The 18,500-nt window shown below is 42.3% G+C and overlaps 2 long non-coding RNA genes across 2 annotated transcripts; one reads left to right on the top strand and one right to left on the bottom strand.

The window, feature by feature from the left end:
- The first annotated feature begins 8,845 nt into the window (after positions 1–8,845).
- LOC134468449 (uncharacterized) lies at positions 8,846–10,121 on the top strand. Its single transcript, XR_010038802.1, has 3 exons — positions 8,846–8,950; positions 9,582–9,629; positions 9,732–10,121. It is a non-coding gene; the product is annotated as an uncharacterized LOC134468449 (long non-coding RNA).
- Positions 10,122–10,254: 133 nt separating this feature from the next.
- Positions 10,255–11,744, bottom strand: LOC134468448 (uncharacterized). The gene is made up of 3 exons (XR_010038801.1): positions 11,572–11,744; positions 11,085–11,211; positions 10,255–10,930 (listed from the first exon to the last, which is right to left on the bottom strand). It is a non-coding gene; the product is annotated as an uncharacterized LOC134468448 (long non-coding RNA).
- Between the last annotated feature and the right edge of the window lie 6,756 nt (positions 11,745–18,500).

Raw genomic sequence — 18,500 nt, 5'->3', positions numbered from 1 at the left:
CACCCTTGTTCACCGAATACACAAGCTACTTAGACTGACTCCCCCTCCCGCCTTTAGCGGCCACGGACGGAGACACTCGGACAACGTTCAATAACAAAATAAATGACCTTATGTCAAGAATTACACCACAGGGTTTGGTGGGCCAAATCTTTAAGGTGTAAAAAATTAAACATCACCCTATTCATAACGTTTAATCATGTTTGCGGACAATCAGCATACATATTTTGATACGTCTCCCGCGCTAACCCATTCTTTTACAGATGGAGCATTTTCGTATTTTTTCGTAAGAAATCTTGACATAAAAAGTATTTTTTAAATAAAGTATTTTTCGATTGCATTGCAAATTGTAAACATTTCGTTGTACTTACCGCACGCAGTTGGATATGAATAACGCTGTCAAAAAACGAAGTGTCAAGTGATGAATGACAACTAGAGCTGCTGCTTTTACCGCCTGTCAAACTCTCGTCACGCCCCTCAAAACCAACCAATTGACGGCATTTGCAAGAAGTCAGCATGGCGTCATTGGTGGGTTGTGTTTCATATACGTTTCATTTGTTTCACATTGGAACCAATCGCTACTGTCATACAGCTCAGAACGTCCCGCCCTCATCAGAACTGAAAGCGAACCGGTAGGCGCAAAGGCACGTGACAGATTTTCGTGGTCGAGTCACCTGCGCCACTAGTGATCAAACACTGCGCTTTCATTCCTTTTAAGTGGACAAGGTTTTTTTTTTTTTTTTTGGGGGGGGGGGGGTTCTCCATTGAACTTATTTGCATTGTATTGTATTGGTTTATTTTTGGTTTTGTATTGATGCGATGTTGAAAAATGCGTTGATTGATGCTCGTTGAGGGCCTTAATTACCTGTGTGCTTTCAAATTGACAACCTCAATTGAGGCCAGGTCATGTGACTTCTACTTCAGCCTCACCTGTGAACATTAAAGGACCAGGACCTCGTTTCCGGATAACGATGGTTCGTAGCCTTAAGTGTGACGTTAACCAGTGATTTTACGAATGTTCTTAGATTTTCTACGACTGTTTCCCAAAGACTGAAGGCTGAAGAAGAAGAAAAAAAATCTCAGGTACTGACAAGTCCAGGGTAGTGTGTGCATCACAACTGCATGTTGAAATTGACTGAACTCGTCCTTTAAAGAGTCTCTGCTCATTTCACCCAAACCCTGTGTTGGTGCCTGTTCTCTTGTCTTTGTCTCCTGTCAGCAATTCAGTTTCTAATAGGTTATGGGCTCAGAATGCGCTGCACTGCGCTCACGTTTAGTAATTTGAATTTGTCTGAGCATTGACACAACTCACTCACAATGTTTGTACCCAGACATGTGGACTCGAGTCCAGTGACTTGGACTCGAGTCTGACTCGAGTCAGCGGTGTGAAGACTTGCGACTTGAAATTTCAAGATCAGAAAGGACTTGCGACTCGACTCGACTTGCACGCCTTTGACTCGGGACTCGACTTGGACTTGACAGTTGTAACTTTCAATGACTTGGCGTGACTTGCCATGTTGGGTCTAAAAAAAAAGTCAAAGTCCAACCCTTGTTTTCAGAATGCAACAGCCCGCCCACATTCTTTGTTTGAATCACGTCATTGTCCTAAGCGGTGCTATGCCATCATTGGCGGCCGGACGCGGCTGGCCTGGACGCGGCTGGCCTGGACGCAGCGACTAGCGGCAACACTGAAACACCATTTGCGAGTCTCCAGAACAAACATAGCCTACATTTTAAACCATCGCGGAAGTTAATTTATCTCCCTCTCAGCCCCAACTCATTTTGCATTATTAATAGGGTAGGCTATGGAAGTTTGCACTGTGATCAACAAATATTTTCTATCAATGTTGTAGGAAGTGTGTGTGGTGGGGCGCTGTGATGTGCAACACGCCTCTGTAGGCTACACACGTGAAGCTCTCGCTCTCTCGCCCCTCGCTTACGACAGAAATTCAGTGAGAACCAAGCTGTCTAAATATTTTAGCTAAATGGTGATGGACATTGATTGTTGAACATTAGGCTATTTAAGCAGTTGAAATAAAAAAACACACACTGCTGACATAACCGAACCACAGGACTTAATCTATTGATGTTTTATAAAAGAGTACGCCTATCCGTTTTGCTTTCCCTGTCCTTTATGAATGCGCTTGCCTTCAGCCCCCGAAGGCTGTTACATTATGTTCCGCTCCCACACACTATGCTTGCGAGTCAGTCAAGTGAAGTGCAGCCTTGCGAATAATTTCCACCATCGCGGACAAAACCACGTTATGATGGATATGTGGCGAGGTAAACGTTACGAATATGGCCTGCTTTTAAGTTTCCCCCAACCCAGGATGTGTCCGTAGGCTATGGCTTGATATCCCAGGGCTATTTCACGACCACAACTCCACGCGCTGAAAATGCATGCTCGCGCTTCTCGGTCTAGAAAGAGTAACCTCTTGGTAACATTCTTTGCATTTACCAGCCACCATCGGTTGAGTATTAGAATCAATACAAAAAGACACGTTTATACATGTCTTAGTCTTCCAGCATGCAATCGAAAATATGCGAGCAGAGTTGGTCTTGCATCCATCAAAAGAGCTCCACCGGTTGCCTACTTTAGATGCTGGGTGAATGGTTCCAAAGGGAAATAATTTAGCCTATAGCCTATTCATGACAGTCTTGCAAAGAGACAAGACAAACGACCAAAATTGTCAAATAATTGGTCAAGGCGCGAGATGAGGAATACTTCATGGCTATTGGAAAAACTTTGAAGAAACTAAGCGCACGCAACACTGCTTCCCGCGAAGCTTGCGCTTGAGGGCTATAAACAAGCTATGCGCCCCGAACCTCACTGCTTGTTGTTCGATGACTTGAATCGAAACATTTCTAAGGACATCAGGGCTATCTTTGATTCCTGGAATACCGCCTCAGCCAGCTGAAACCAGAGTAGCAGTGTCCCATGTGTCAAATGGTAAGATAATGCCATGTTCCTTGAAAGTTTTAAAACTCAGCCTTGACACACTATCATGTCAGCCACATCAGTTCAAACGCAATCTTTAATGCAGCCTATCGTGAAGTTTAAATGTAATGCGAGGTAGAGGTTGCAAGCTACTGCTGAGCAGCGCAAGACATGGACATGGGTCAGCTCCCGTGGATAAAAAGCATGTTCCCTCTCGCGTGCTGCTCCCAGTCCTTGCGCGCGCGAACCTTGTATCTCGTGGTGCCGACACCGCTTTATCTACATGCTTTGTTTGGTATTTTGGGGAGTTTGGAGTCGCAATTACCGCTGCTTGAAAATGACACGTCAGAGCTACACGACGCCAGCACTGGAGAACTGGGATGTAACCCTGTTTTCCAAATTAACAAAAAATAGGAAACATAGAAGCAGAACTTTGTTTGGCTACAATATATGACCTGGACGGTGAACTTAATCTTTTTGAAGAGGCATGAACAGCATACAAGTGCCTTTGTGGGGGAGGAGAGGGCGATTGGGGAGAACAGGGAGACGAGAGCATGGCGCGAGGCGCATATTCGTTCGGGAAAATGAGAGCGAAATGTTGGATAGGACATTACACACCTTCCTTCTTCCTACACTGTAGAAGCGCAGAACAAGGTTACCTCGTTGCCATAACTGACATTCTGCAGCGCTAACGCCATGTTTAATTGACAGCGTGCTGGCGAATAGTCTAGTAGCCTAATATAATTAACAAGACATGGATTAATGACTGCAAACGAAGTTCTAGTTAACTTGGACTGTGACGCAGTAAAAATGGTTGGTGATGGGCCATTGCGGCGAGAATGTGAGGGGGAACGCGACAATGCCGATATCAGCTTCAACTAGAGTAGAGTAGAGTAGTAGAGTAACTTTATTGATCCCCAGAGGGAAATTCATCATTACTTTACCAGGAACTTTGTCCTCATTTCTTAGCCCATATGGACAAGTGTCTACTAGGCTAAATACTGGTGGCACGTAGCCTACAGCAGACTATAGCCTAGTGCTGCACCATGCATGTGCTCATTGGTGGGTTCACAGTTATGACACTGTCAATGCTCAGCTTTTGGGTTCACAGATAATGGGATGAAGTGAACATCATGGACCAGCTGAGACAGGGCTGCCTGCTGAGCTGTGCTGTTAACTCATCATCCTGTCTCACATGTGTAGCCCCACCCCCCATACGCACACACACACACACACACACACACACACACACACACACACACACACACACACACACACACACACACACACACTGGGCTCAATTTTAAAAAAAGAAATTGATTACCCCTGCTGTATGTCATATCTTGATGAGAATGGTGAGCTTAATATGGTACCTTAGGGAAAATGGCGTCTTTTAAAGCCAAACCAAAATGTTTACATTAGTGGAGTGTTACACTACAGTAAAGAGAGGGGGGGAGGGTGGGTAGCACCTGTAAGACATGAATAGGCTACTACTTTCACCCTTGGCCTTTGTGGGTAAATTCAAACATAGTACGCTGAAAGTGTGAATCCGCGTTTTCAGGTCGGAAGTGTAATATGCCCCCCTAATGTCTTGACAAAACCTTCCAGCCAAAGCTGTCAGCGGCCCTGCCTGTGCTCCTAGTGAAAAAGTTAACCATAGTCCTGTCCTTAGCGTTATGATGCTAGAGTCTGTATAACTTAAAACCTTGACTAGATATGACCGGCCCACCACCAAGACCAGGGTGGAGTAGTGGAATAGGTTTATGCCATCAGATGATGGAACGGACACACACACATACGCACACATTCTTGCAACAGGACTATTTGCCCACTGGACAGTAAATATTTGGCATATGGTTGCTCCTTTGTTTAAGTACAAATTCACATGAAATGTATTTTTATGTGAAAAAAATATGAAATTAAATGTCATTTTACATACACAGCACAAGCAGTAGTTTGGTTTAGACTGATTTCTCAGCAACTGTTTTAGTAATTGTCATCTTTTTACTCAGGTCTCATTATTATACTAATGAATTTATGATCGAAATTGTGATTGCAAATAGAAAATCCCTTTGTGACTTGTTAAGGACTTGAAAAAAAATGAGACTTGGACTTGACTTGGCTGGGGTACGACTTGGACTTGGACTTGACTTGGTCAGATGTGTCTTGACTTGTGACTTGACTCGGACTTGAGTGGAAAGACTCGAGACTTACTTGTGACTTGCACATTAGTGACTTGGTCACACCTCTGTTTGTACCTGTCGCAAATGCTCAAACATCTTGATTGTCATTATGATGTACCTGTAATTTACAAAGATAACCAGGGGGCAATTGCATTGGCATACACCCTCCATCATGACAACATTCTACAGAGGAACCATAGAGAGCGTCGTGTCCAGCTGCATCACAGTGTGGGGAGGAAGCTGCACGGAGAAAAACAGGAAGACACTCCAGCGTGTTGTGAACACAGCGAAGAAGATCATTGGAGTACCACTCCCCTCCCTGCAGGACATTTACACCGCACGCCTCACCCGAAAAGCACTGATGATCATCAAAGACACAAGCCACCCTGCACACAAACTGTTCAGCCTCCTGCCCTCTGGAAAGAGGTACAGGCGCCTCCGTTCCCGTACCACCAGGCTTGCAAGCAGCACGATGCATCAAGCAATCAAGATACTGAACACTCAACCCACTCTCCCTTCACTGTCAGCCTCTAGCCAGCCAGGCCACTGACAACGCTCCCCCCCCTCATCCCCACCACCATATCTGCGACTGAACATTCCACCTGCACTACTACATCTGTGACTGAACTTTCAACCTGCACTAACTCAAAACATACACATGCACACACACACACACACACACACACACACACACACAAGCACACTGCACTTTCTGCACTAAACCCAAACATACACACACTGACACACAACTCATACTCACACACATACACACACACACACACACACACATACACAGGTACACACACACAGACGCACACCGCACTTTCTACCTGCACTAAACACACACACACACACACACACGCACACAAAACACATACAAACACACACACACACACACATACTGCTGCTGGTGTATTTAATAAAAACCTTTTTTAATTATTTATTTCTTCAAATGCTACTATTACTATGTCAGAACGCTATAAAGGACTTTTAGAAAAAGAACAACAAAATACCTCCTCTTAATGTATGTTCTCTACAAGTCTTCTGTTGTCCAGTCTTGCACTTTAAATGTCTGTATGAGCAATGTCTACGTCCATACTGTCTATGTCCATGTATGAGTACTGTCTATGTCTATACTGTCTATGTCCTTACCTAGATTAGTCTATGTCTGCATGGGAGAGCAAGAAACGCAATTTCAAATTCTTTGTATGACCAGTGCATGTAAAGAAATTGACAATAAACTTGACTTGTGAACTTGTGAACATTGGCAAAGAATCCTGTTAGTCGACAGAGATGCAAACCCATTGATATCTACTGTAAATAATGGTGAAGTGTTTTTGGAGTATTGCCCAACAGATCAAATGGTTGCTGACCTAATGACAAAAATAATGTTTTCACAAGTTTGTGTATTTATTTTAAAATATGTGAGAGTGGTGTGTTCACCAAATTTCCTGTGCAGGATTTAAACCAAGAAATGATCCAAAGGACAAGTGATATAGAGCCAGTTAGAAAAATATTTGTTTTTTTCAATAAATATTAAGAAAAGAAGGAAACAAATGACAGTTTGAGGCTGAATGGATAACAGGCTAGATCAACCCTACACAATTGACCCCACTAATACAAACCAAGTATGTACTATTATACACACGTTGATACTTTGTGATGACAATTAAACCAGTGTTGTAGGTATGTTTGAAATGTGGGAGTATACAGCATTGTTACCTAAAGCCTCAGTTAAACAGAAGAAAACAAAAACACAAACACAAATGAAAATAACATGGGGGTAGGAGTGAAGATATGTGTCGAAGTCTAAATGCTCAGAATGTGTTACTACTCTTTTCATTATAGTGCTATTTATCTGATATAGAAAATAGCCACGTTTCACTTGGTGCAACTACTTTTGGATCAGTGTGAAGATTGGAATCTTCACTGTTTTGAAACATATTTGTATCTACTTTCCTTTCTACATGTGTTGTAAATATTGTTTTTTTATTCATGTACCATCTACATTGTGTTTTGTGTTTTATGTACATTTAACCCGCTTGTGACTGTGAATTAGAAAATTGCAATTGATTAACCCTAATTGCACGCAAGAGCAGAGTTGATTGAGACTGATTGGCACACCTCTCTGCCTTTAAAAGCTCCTCCCTTTCATCTGCCAAGGAGGAGAAGTAAAATCATTTTTAAACATAAGCTCTCTTTTTTTTTCTCCAGGGGCTTATTTGCATTGAAAATGACAAATGAAAAAATGACTGACTGAATCTTACAATTGACTCCATAACAGAGGAGATGTAAATAAAGCACATACCCATCTGTCTATGTCCACAGACATCACCACCCAGTAAAATTGGTCACATCTAGCCTTCCTGGTTTTTATTGTCCCCATGTGTCCCCCAAGTGGCGAAGAGTGGAACTCAGTGAATAAGGCCTTTGCATGTTCCCAGGAGCTTACAGCCCTCCTGAGCTGTCTGCAGAGAGCAATTACACGCTATTTCATGTTGTTGTTTTTTTCTTTTTCAAACTGAGAATGCACTTTATAGACGAGTGCATTTATGAGAAAAATACACCTAACCCCAAAAAAATTCTAAGAAAAGGTTTCTCAGTACTATCAGATGTACTTAAACAACATACTAAAAATCTGCCAAAATCTGACTTCAGGAAAGGCCTCATTTTCAAGATGGCCGCCGCAGGGCCCTTAAATTTAACCTGATTCACATCATCTGGCTGCGTTCGGCTACGTCACGCGGGGGCGTTCCCATGCCTCACTACCCCATCTGAATAGCAGTGAGACCGCTGGAGTTGGAAAATGTGTACAGCCAATCATGAATCGCGGGTGGGATTTTGAATGGATGGGCGGAGTTATGGGCGGATGTGATGTAAAGCATTAGCGACAGCAGTGTAGTCTTCACTTCACAACAAACATGGCAGCGCGCTGTAGTACTAGTACTCAGTGCGCTGAAATGGATTCGGCTATTTCCACGGTATTGTCTTGTATTCCAAATGTTCAGGCATTGAAATACGAACAAATGACGGCGCTTAAGGCGTTTGTTGGCGGCGAGGATGTGTTTGCGTTTCTTCCGACCGGATTTGGCAAAAGTTTGAGCTGGCTCCACTGGTCGCTAAAGCCGCTGTGAGATGGACACTCCCAACTGAGCTCTAGGACAGTGGTTCCCAACTTATGGGTCGGGACCCACCTTATGGGTCGCCAAGGATCCACAGGGGGTCGCGAAGCCCTCTTGATTTTAAGGGGTTTCATTTTAAATATATATAGCCCATGTTCAATAAAAGACAAAGCATTTAACTAATAAATGCATAGAAGCAACAAATTGTACGTGCTAAATTAAACATTTATTCTATATTTGACCAAAGGCGAATTGAGGAATAAAATAACTAAAATTAGTTTTAGCAGGAAACAGAGGGCATCTTGTGACTCCGTCTCATGCGGGTGCTCGCGTGGTTGGGTCATCAAAGCTTGCAATAGTAAAATCATGGGTCCCTTAAGAAAAAGGTTGGGAACCACTGCTCTAGGAGACGTTCTAATCCCACCTGATTATATTTCACGTGCTAAAGCAATGGGGAAAGTGCAGGATCCAATCTTTACTGTGGTGTTCCCCCTGGCTGCGTTAATGGAGGACCAAGTCAGAGAGGCTGGAAATCTAACGGGTATGGAACTGGGAGGAAGACATCCTTCAGGGACGTTGCCAGGCCAGCCGGTCTTTGGTAGCCCCGAGTCGTGGCTGAAGGACAAATGACTGACCATGCTATCCTCAGACCTCTACCAGAAGAATCTACTGGGCATCGTTGTCGATGAGGTTCACGTCACCTACAAATGGTAAGTTTAAGCATCTACTGTTGATGAACCTGATGCATTTTTTCCATTTATGAAGCACAGGCATGTGCATTGCGTTTGGTTGTGAGTTCACATTCTGGCCTTCTAGGTTTATCGTAGTTTACTTGTAGACTAATCTTAACTTGGACATGTATCGTCACAGTCTTGGTCATAACTTTGTATTATGTCTCTGTTAGTTTCGTCATGTTTTCCCCCTGTGATGTTCAAAAAACTCCGTTAACTCTGCTGTACACATTGTCCGTGTAAATATTACATTGTCCTTGTAAAAACAATGGTGTTGGTTCTCCCCTCCCCCAACTGTGCCCGATGCATACTGTAGTGTACAGACATTTGCTTTGCGTTTGTTTGTGACTGTGAGTTGACATTCTGGTCTTGAAAAATGACTTGGCAAACGTGTGAAATGGTTGATATCGTTTGCTGCCGTCTTTCATTGTATTTCGTGGTGTGCGAAACTGACATTCAAAGGGTTTCACTATGCTAAACAAGCTACCCAGTAGAATGGGTTGACCAGTTTGTGTGAGCTGCTTATGTTACACAGACTCAACACGTTACAAATTTGCCCATGTTCAATATCTGCTGTATTGTATAAACTGAGCTCTTCTCTGACCACCAGGAATGAAAGGCCTTCCTGCTCAGTTGGGAGAACGTCACAGCAAAGAAGGTGAGTCACTCTTGTAAATAAGTAGGCCTGCACCGATTGTCATTAGGAGGAAAAGTGTGGTTGTCTAGTATACCTGTTAACATCATGCACCATGTCTTTCAGACATGCCTGTCATGGCTTAAATGGCATCTGCAGTCACAGAAGATGGGACACAGAGAGCTGCTACATATGGAGAGAGTGCCATTCAACAGTGAGCCCACCCAACAGGACAGTTTGCACTAGGTTGGATCACAGCTTATTGAAGAAACATGAGAAGAGCATTAGTCCCTATATCTTTGATCGAACATATAATAGTACATAACCAACAACCTTCCTGTTTTCAAAGTGTTGCATGTGCAGGGAATCCCAGGTTATGTTGATTAAAAGGATGAGTATTTTGACAGTGAAACACCACAGCGTAGTAGCTGGCAGTGCTTTGCCGCAACCTCGTACATGCTGTTGTACAAATGTGTATGAATGACTGTTTTTGCATAGAAGAACTGTAAATAAAATTACACATTTGAAAACTGTTGCCATGTTTTTTTCTTTGAGCAGCAATGATTAAAAAAATTTAAAGAAGGAAGAAGTATTGTAGACTGTTTAGTGTTGAGCACAGTTTAATTTACTTCAAGTGACAACATACCTTAACCTTTTTTATATGCATTCACAGAAAGGCAACAGAATCTTATGGGAAAAAAAGTTGCACTGGGTTATTTTATATACACTACTTACATACACAAATTATTTACATACATTATTACAGTACATGCATTTACTCCACCAATTTTATATTAGTCTTGGCGCTCTTTCAATTTAGCTTTGATCCTGCGCCACAGGTTACTGCTTTTGCGATTTATCAGAATGTCATGACTAGATGGGGGGGGTGAAAACAACTCAGCCTCTCTGAAAATATCCTCTGTGTGACTAGCAACATAATGTGCTCCAGTGTGCATTTGTCTGTCTGTTCACCATGATTTTCTGCAGTCCAATAGACATGCTGGTCCAATCTGCTGTTTGTTTCAGTGAGACCGGGACAACTATGTTCTAAAAATGACTTCAAGTTGTTAAGGTGCTGTGGGCTAAGCGATGCGAAAGAGTGAAATTTACCTGCAGAATTACGAGCAGTGCGCTGTGGGCACACTGTGGCTAAAGGCCTTGTAAAAATATCAAATCTACAGTATAGTTATACGTCTCCCTCCTGGACTGCATGTGGAAAATGGCATTTGTTGACCACCCGGGCCACTACCGGATGTAGCCTGTTCCTTTTTTCCCCTCTTCAGAGCCCATGGTTATGTGGTCAGGTATGAAGCCGTCAGGGATATCTGTTGACACATTTAAAAAGATAGATAATGCAAAATGTGCAGTATGGTTAGCTTAGATGTAATCTTGCAAAGCCAATATGTACAGACTGTCATGGCACCAGCTTTAACTGGGGGCATACATTTGTTGTAATGTAAATCTTTGTTCCAGAGGTACCTGACACTTAATGAAGCCCCTAGGTGCTCCATGGCTGCCACCAGGAAGAGAGCTGTTATGTTGTTCCTCACACCGTCTTCGTACCCATTGAATGCAGCATGTTTGGCCCTGCTTTGCATTTCTGCATCTGTGAGAAGGGGACTTGTTGTTAATGATGGTGATAGTTTGTAATACAGTGCAAGCAGACACTTTTACACATCTCTGTCGTTGGACATGTGCGTAGGTTACAATCCCAGCGAGGTTATAAAGAAATCAAAGAAATAAAAGAATCAATAAATCAAAGTGAAACAATCATATTGCATGTGTGCCTAGATAGCAATGTAAACAGTAAACCATTTAGATTAGCATAGAGGCTAAGAGGAAGATGCCCTGACGCCAATCATATCCAATAACAATATTGACATATGTATGGATGAACAATTGTCATATTGTGCTTGCGCACGACTTCAGAGCAACCATTGCATCAAGATTCAAGATGTTGACTTACCGTACGTACCTTGAGAACGCTGGGTTAAATTACAGCAGGCATTTCAGGCATGCGACAGGATTTTTCGGAGAAGTTTCACAAGTTTCGATCAAGTTCAGCTGGGCGCTGGTTTACCCTTTCTCGTAGGGAAGTTCTTCAAATATCCATGGGCGGTTGCAGATATTACCATTTGTCCTTAGCAGTGTTGGGCAAGTTACTTTGAAAAAGTAACTAGTTACTAGTTACTAGTTACTTCTCCAAAAAAGTAACTGAGTTACTTCCTGGGTTACTCCGGTATCAAAGTAACTAGTTACCAGTAAAAGTAACTATTGCGTTACTCGCCCCCCGACCATGTTTCATAAACCACATAGAGAAGGACGGTAAAGACAGGTGACGTTACAAACAACAATTTATTGCAACATAATAAACCAAAGCCACTGGATGGACAAAATATATATTTTTTTTTATAAAAGAAAATAACATTATAATAGGCTTATTTAAATTCAACTGAAAATGTGCATGTTAAATCCAACTTTAAATTACTACTAAATGTAGTATTTACATTTTAATTATTACTAAATGCTACCCTTTCAAACAAGACTACGATTAGGCTACGTCATTTTGTAGTTCACAGAGTCGTGAAGCAGTAAAAGACGCGACCTGTGACGCGACCACAAAACGCGGAAGTAGCCACTTTGCGTCTTTGTCTCGAAGAGTGCGAGTTGAGTTTGTGTTGTTATCAGCGAACTATCAGGGAGCTATTTCATCGTGGTTAGTGAGAAGTTGAATCATGATGAAGTTCTGAGCATGTTATTAACCTATTCTGACTCTGAAGGACCGTTTTTATCTCACGAGGAGGATAATGATCGGACGAGCACTCTTTGTTTACCGCGGCGAAACTTCCGAAGGCAGTGATGCCGACATGCGAAGCAAGGATGTTCTCTAAGCACACACACACATTTAAACTCACTCGGTGACTTTATCCTATCTCAAGTGAGTCGGTGGTAGTGGCGAATGCAGTCGTAGTGTCCATACAGGTATTGGTGGAGGAATTAGGGGTGAGAGAAGTGGGTCTGGTAATGTTAGCTTGCGCTCCCTCCATTCAGCCCCCGGTGATGCAGGTAGCTACCTATCCCGGACGCAAACGCAATAATCCTGGGATCAGACAAACACTGTTCACCAAGCAGCACACACACACTCATTCTGTCCCTCTTTCTGACTTCTACTGGGTGAATGGCAGCGGCGAACGTGGCCATATGACCGTATGGAGAGGTTTTGGTAATAGAACGCACGGTGACGACGCATAGGCTACCCTAAAACAGTAACGTGCAGTAACGGAGTGTATAAAATTGTAACGGCGTTATACTGACAGTAAGAATAATTAGTTAGATTACCCGTTACTGAAAAATGTAACGGCGTTAGTAACGCCGTTTATTTAAACGCCGTTATTCCCAACACTGGTCCTTAGATATCCCCTGCACATAGGGCAATGTTCGTTTATAGAAAGTTTACTCCGTTTACTTCCAGCCGCCGCCATGTTTGTTGTGATGAAAAGTCTTGCCTCCTGCGTGGTGTCGCTGTGAACTACGTCACGGATTGAGTCAACGGGAGTGGCTGAAATGGCGTGTCAGTCAAAATGACGGACAGATTCTTAATCCAATCACATGCAAGAGTTTTGAAAAAAATGGTTCATTTGGAAGAGCGTCGGTTGGGGGCAGGTCCCAGATGTATATGCGAAAGCATATCAGATGGTAGGAATCAGGTAACCTTAAATTGACTCTGGCCTTAAAATTGCATTGAAATGACCAGGAATAGTGGTGTTTGATGCATGTTTCAACCTTGTAATGTTGTAATTAGACTATGTCCTTGATATATATATGGTTATTAGTGCAGTTTGCTGTTAAAAAATCAATTTACAACTGTATGGTACTGTAATATTAGACAAATTTGGCCTAGCGGTTAGGCTAAATACTGCTAACCTCTTTGTGTCCATTTTACTTTTTTTTCAATTATGATTATTTTTTACATTAATATACATGTTTTGTATGTGCATGTTTTAAAATATATTTATTTATTTTATTTTGACAGTGACGATCAATGGTAAAAAGCAAGGAATCCATACGAAGGATTCAAAATTTCACTTTTCACTGCCTCCCGTGTAGACAAGACATGACAAACATTGAAAGTGCATGACATTATAACATCTATAGGCCTATGCACAGGCACAACCAATAATACATCTTAACCTATCCTAAGTACAGAGCCACAACACACAAAATACCAAAACATTACAGTAACCATAAATAAATGAATTAAATTGTACATATGCGCACAGTAGTCAGATCAGGTATTAGCACCAGTAAAAAGCAAGAGATTGTCAGCACAAGACAGTTTATTATGTATTTGTTTAAAGCAACAGGCATAGTACAGTTGTAGGTGGGAAAAGTCTTTTCTGGGGGGTCTGAGTGCAATTGTTCTTTGGAAAGATGCAGATTTGTCCGGCAGCCTGTTGGGTGCAGAGAAGAACTCAGCATCCTTACAGTCTGTTTGAGACTCTGGTGGTGCCAGAAGAGAAGCTTGTTGAGTGGCTTGCATCACTATTGTGATCACTTTGTGGGTGGTGTATCCAAACTCATTCAATATGGCTGTGGCGAAGGGGAGTAGAGTTGCCCAGCCGAGAATCGAACCCAGACCTTCTGGGGTAGTAAACTGGGGCCCTGACCGCTACACCAAAGAGCCAAGCTCGTTGGCGTGACAGTCAGAACACACCCACAACCCTAGTGATGGTCACTCCATCACAATGGTAACCTAGCTAAATCATACCCTGTGCCACCAATGCAAAAAGTAGGATCAAGTACAGTTTCCTAAATGGGCGTGAATTTCCTTTCAACTCCGCTCATTCTCCTTGTCTCCTAAAGGGGTATGCCATAGGATTTCAGCTTAAAACCTCACATCACATGGATTCCGGAAGAAATACATAAACCATTTATACCTTATCAATTGTCTCCAGTGTGTTGTGCATGGACAGGTACACAAATGATCTTGGTTGCACTTAATGGTTTGTCTTAGAAATGTGGTCATGATGGCGAAGCACTTGCCTCGACTGTTCAGGAAGTTGAGACACTTCTTGACATGCAGTGTTGGTCCAGAATAGGTCATCATTGATGTCCAAACCTAGCCAGGCCATGCCCTCCTGATGACGCAACACCTTCAGCATTGCTTCTAGTCAGGCCAAGAGCAATACACATATCATTTCTGAGCTCCGGAAAAAACGGGCACCGGTTGTTGGGAAGCATACAACCATTAGGTCGACCATGCCGTTTGGGAAATATTGATTGTTATGCTCTTGGTCAGACCAAGTCTTGAAGAGATTTGAAAGTCAATGATAATCAGGCCAAACCCACATCTCATCTTTGTGCTGCTCAAATGGTCTACCTCTTTCCTGTAGTGTGCCTTGTCCCTCTTGATCGTCTGTGAACTATTGGAGTGGTACTGTAGGTTGACGTCCAGTCATTTATTAGCAAGGTGAAAAGCAGAAGGCTGAGCATGATTGTGCAAGCAGTGACTCAGTCTTGACAAGGTGGTGCTCCTGCTCTGCCTGTATCCCAGTGCAAGCAAGGGGCATGGACCCGGTGGGAGTACTGCATCCATAGGGTAATTTATTGGTTGGACATCTTGCAAGGCCACTCCACTTGCGCCGTTTGGATAGCTACAGCAGCTCCTTTTACTTTGTGATCCCTGGCTCCATCCACTCTAAAACCAGCCGGGCCTTCTCTTGCTTGTATCCAAGTCCTACAGACTTAAAGGGGCATTCCACCGGTGGAGACATGAATATGTTACTGAAAGTGGGTCATATGTATAGTAGAATAGTAACATACATTTCTAATTTGGTGCCTTCTTGGCCAAGAGAAGGCAGAAAATGACTTTTTAGTGCTTGTGGATTTGTGAAAACAATCCCCATAATGCATTGCAATGCTAAAGTTCCACAGGCCATACCCAGTTATTTGGGACTCTATGCATCATCCCTCCCTCATCTTGCAGGCAGTGTTGCCAGATTGGGCTGTTTCCCGCCCAATTGGGCTGCTTAGGATGGTCGTGTGCGGGTAAAAATGGCATTTAGCAGAAAAACCCGCCCAATTTTAGCCGTAGAAATCAATAGAATTGGGCGGGATTTTGAGCTTCTAGGCTGGTTTTGAGCATTTTTTGGGCTGGAAATCATCAGCCTCATCTGGCAACCCTGCTTGCAGGTGCATCACAGTGGGACAGACATCGCTGGAAAGGAGAAGCTGGAGCACACTGCAGCTTAGTTTTCAAGACTTTATTTTGTGCACACACGCGACCAACGTTTCTGTGTTGCTACACCTTCTTCAGAGTCAAATGATAGCAAGAGAGAGACACACATTTCAAGACTTGACATTCACAGGTGATCCTACTTGGTTTGGCTAAATTGGTCTGATCTCATTGCAGGTAATTGACCCCACCCCCAACACCAGGACAAGATTGTAGACAATTAGACAGCTTGCCAACTTCCCAAAACAAAATAAAAAAGTCAAAAAAACAATACACAAAGAACATTGTCAATAAAACCACAGCTACAATTATTAGAAGACCACAGCCACGATGCTGGAACAATTTGTTACAGAGAGCAAGACATATTGTGTTCCTCATTTATGCCCTGAGGCTCCACTGAATTTAGAGTATGAATCCAAAATGCCTTTCCTCAAAGCCTCTCTGTCTAATTGTCTGCAATCTTGTCCTGGTGTTGGGGGGTGGGGTCAATTACCTGCAATGAGATGAGACCAATTTAGCCAAACCAAGTGGGATCACCTGTGCATGTCAAGTCCTGAAATGTGTGTCTCTCTCTTGCTATCATTTGACTCTGAAGAAGGTGTAGCAACACCGAAACGTTGGTCGGGTGTGTGCACAAAATAAAGTCTTGAAAACTAAGCTGCAGTGTGCTCCAGCTTCTCCTTTCCAGCTATGCCAGTGACTTACTGGCAGTGTTGCCAGATGAGGCTAATGATTTCCAGCCCAAAAAATGCTCAAAACCCGCCTGGAAGCACTAAATCCCGCCCAATTCTATTGATGTCGATGGGAAAGATTGGGCGAGTTTTCCTGTAAAATGCCATTTTTACCCGCAGACGGCCATCCCAAGCAGCCCAATTGGGTGGGAAACAGCCCAATCTGGCAACACTGCTTACTGGAGCCTCAATGCCAGTGATTTCAAAAGCACTGGGACACTGATCTGTGATAGGTCTGTTAGAGCATTAGGTCCAACCCCCTATGGGCAGGGTTGAAAAGGTGGGGAAAAGGCTTGTAGTCTCAACAGAAATCCACCTCTCTTACACTTCCTATGTCGATGATGCAAAATGACCATTTTTACATCATTGACATAGGAAGTGTTAAGAGATGAATGTGGATTTCTCCAATCTCAGGGGGAATTGAGAGATTTTTGAAAGACCATTCAAAAGTATGACTGGGTGTCTATCAATGGAAAGCCTAATGCAAAATGGGTGGAGTGTCCCTTTAACTGGAAGATGAAGCAGATTCTTGCCAGAGTTATACGTGCATTGGTAGCATCATAGCTTGAGTGCCTTTCACTGGAAGTATGACATAACTAGCAATTCAAAGTACTTCATAATGATGGCCACAGGTCACATTCATTGTAGCAGGATGGGGAATTCTCTGGCATCATGTTTAGCCAGCTACTGTGATTTAGCCTGTTACCATGATGCTGCACAATATTTCAAGATCAAGTCAATCTGGTCAAGCTGCTCGTCTGTGCCATTTCAGTGCTGCCCAAATTTTGGAAACTCAATGTACTTTGCTTGACAATAACTCAATGCCTGTAGTGAGCAGTCTGTTTTGGTTGTGCCAGAGTCACGATGGAAGTCATGGATGAATTTCCTGTTTGATGTTGTATTATATTTAAATTAAAAAAATAACACATTTTGTTCCAAATTCAAATTCTTCAGTACAACTGAAGAGTTCAGAGTTTAATATTATTGGGATCAGTATGATGTGGATAATTCTAAGTTAATCCCCAAAATGTTATTTTAATTTTACTTGGTCAAAACAAATATGAACCATCACCTTTCCCGGTCATTTCAAGGTCTTTATAAGGCTACGGTCATCGGACCTACATACAGTATAAATACATAAATAAATATATATAATAAATAAATAAAATGTAAAAACATACAGATTTTTTTTTAAAGTAAAGTGAAAATAATCATAATTACAAACAAACAGGATAGCAGTAGCCTACTTAGCCTACATACAGTATGCCAGAGCAGATCTGGCTAATATCACAGTAGGCTGCCATCAATCAAAACAAAATCAAAATGCATTTATAACCATTCATAATATCAGGGAAATATTCTAACATTACATGGTGAAAAAAACATATCAAACACCTCTATTCCTGGTCATTTCAATGTCATTTTATGGCCACAGTTATCTCTTGTCTATCCATACAGGACGCAGTGAAAAGTGAAATTTTGAATCCTTCGTATGGATTCCTTGCTTTTTACCATTGATCATCAGTGACAAAATAAAATAAATAAATACATTTTAAAACATGCAAAACATGTAATATTAATGTAAACTAGATTGCATTCTCACAGAAAATGCTGGAAGCGGGCTTGCCTTTTGGGGCAGAGATGAAACAAAGTACTATTGAGAAAACAAAGCTAAAAGAAATCTTGGAAAAACTCCATCCACCCAGTCAGAAGTTATGGGCCAAACAATTAAGCCATCTTGGATTCAGCCATCTTGAAAGTGTTGTAGCTCTGCGTTTTGGGGATATACTAAATGACATACAAGGTATTTTAAGTTGGCTAAGGAACACTGCATATGATATAATTTTGAAAATCAACATGGCTTCGAGCGGGATTCGAACTCACAACCTCCATATCTGTAATCCAGCCCCTTTGCCATTGATATTAAAT

Source organism: Engraulis encrasicolus, chromosome 18, assembly GCF_034702125.1.
Source record: "Engraulis encrasicolus isolate BLACKSEA-1 chromosome 18, IST_EnEncr_1.0, whole genome shotgun sequence".
Classification (NCBI taxonomy): domain Eukaryota; kingdom Metazoa; phylum Chordata; class Actinopteri; order Clupeiformes; family Engraulidae; genus Engraulis; species Engraulis encrasicolus.
The sequence above is the reverse complement of the archived record's forward strand: the minus strand, read 5'-3'. Positions and strand labels throughout refer to the sequence as shown.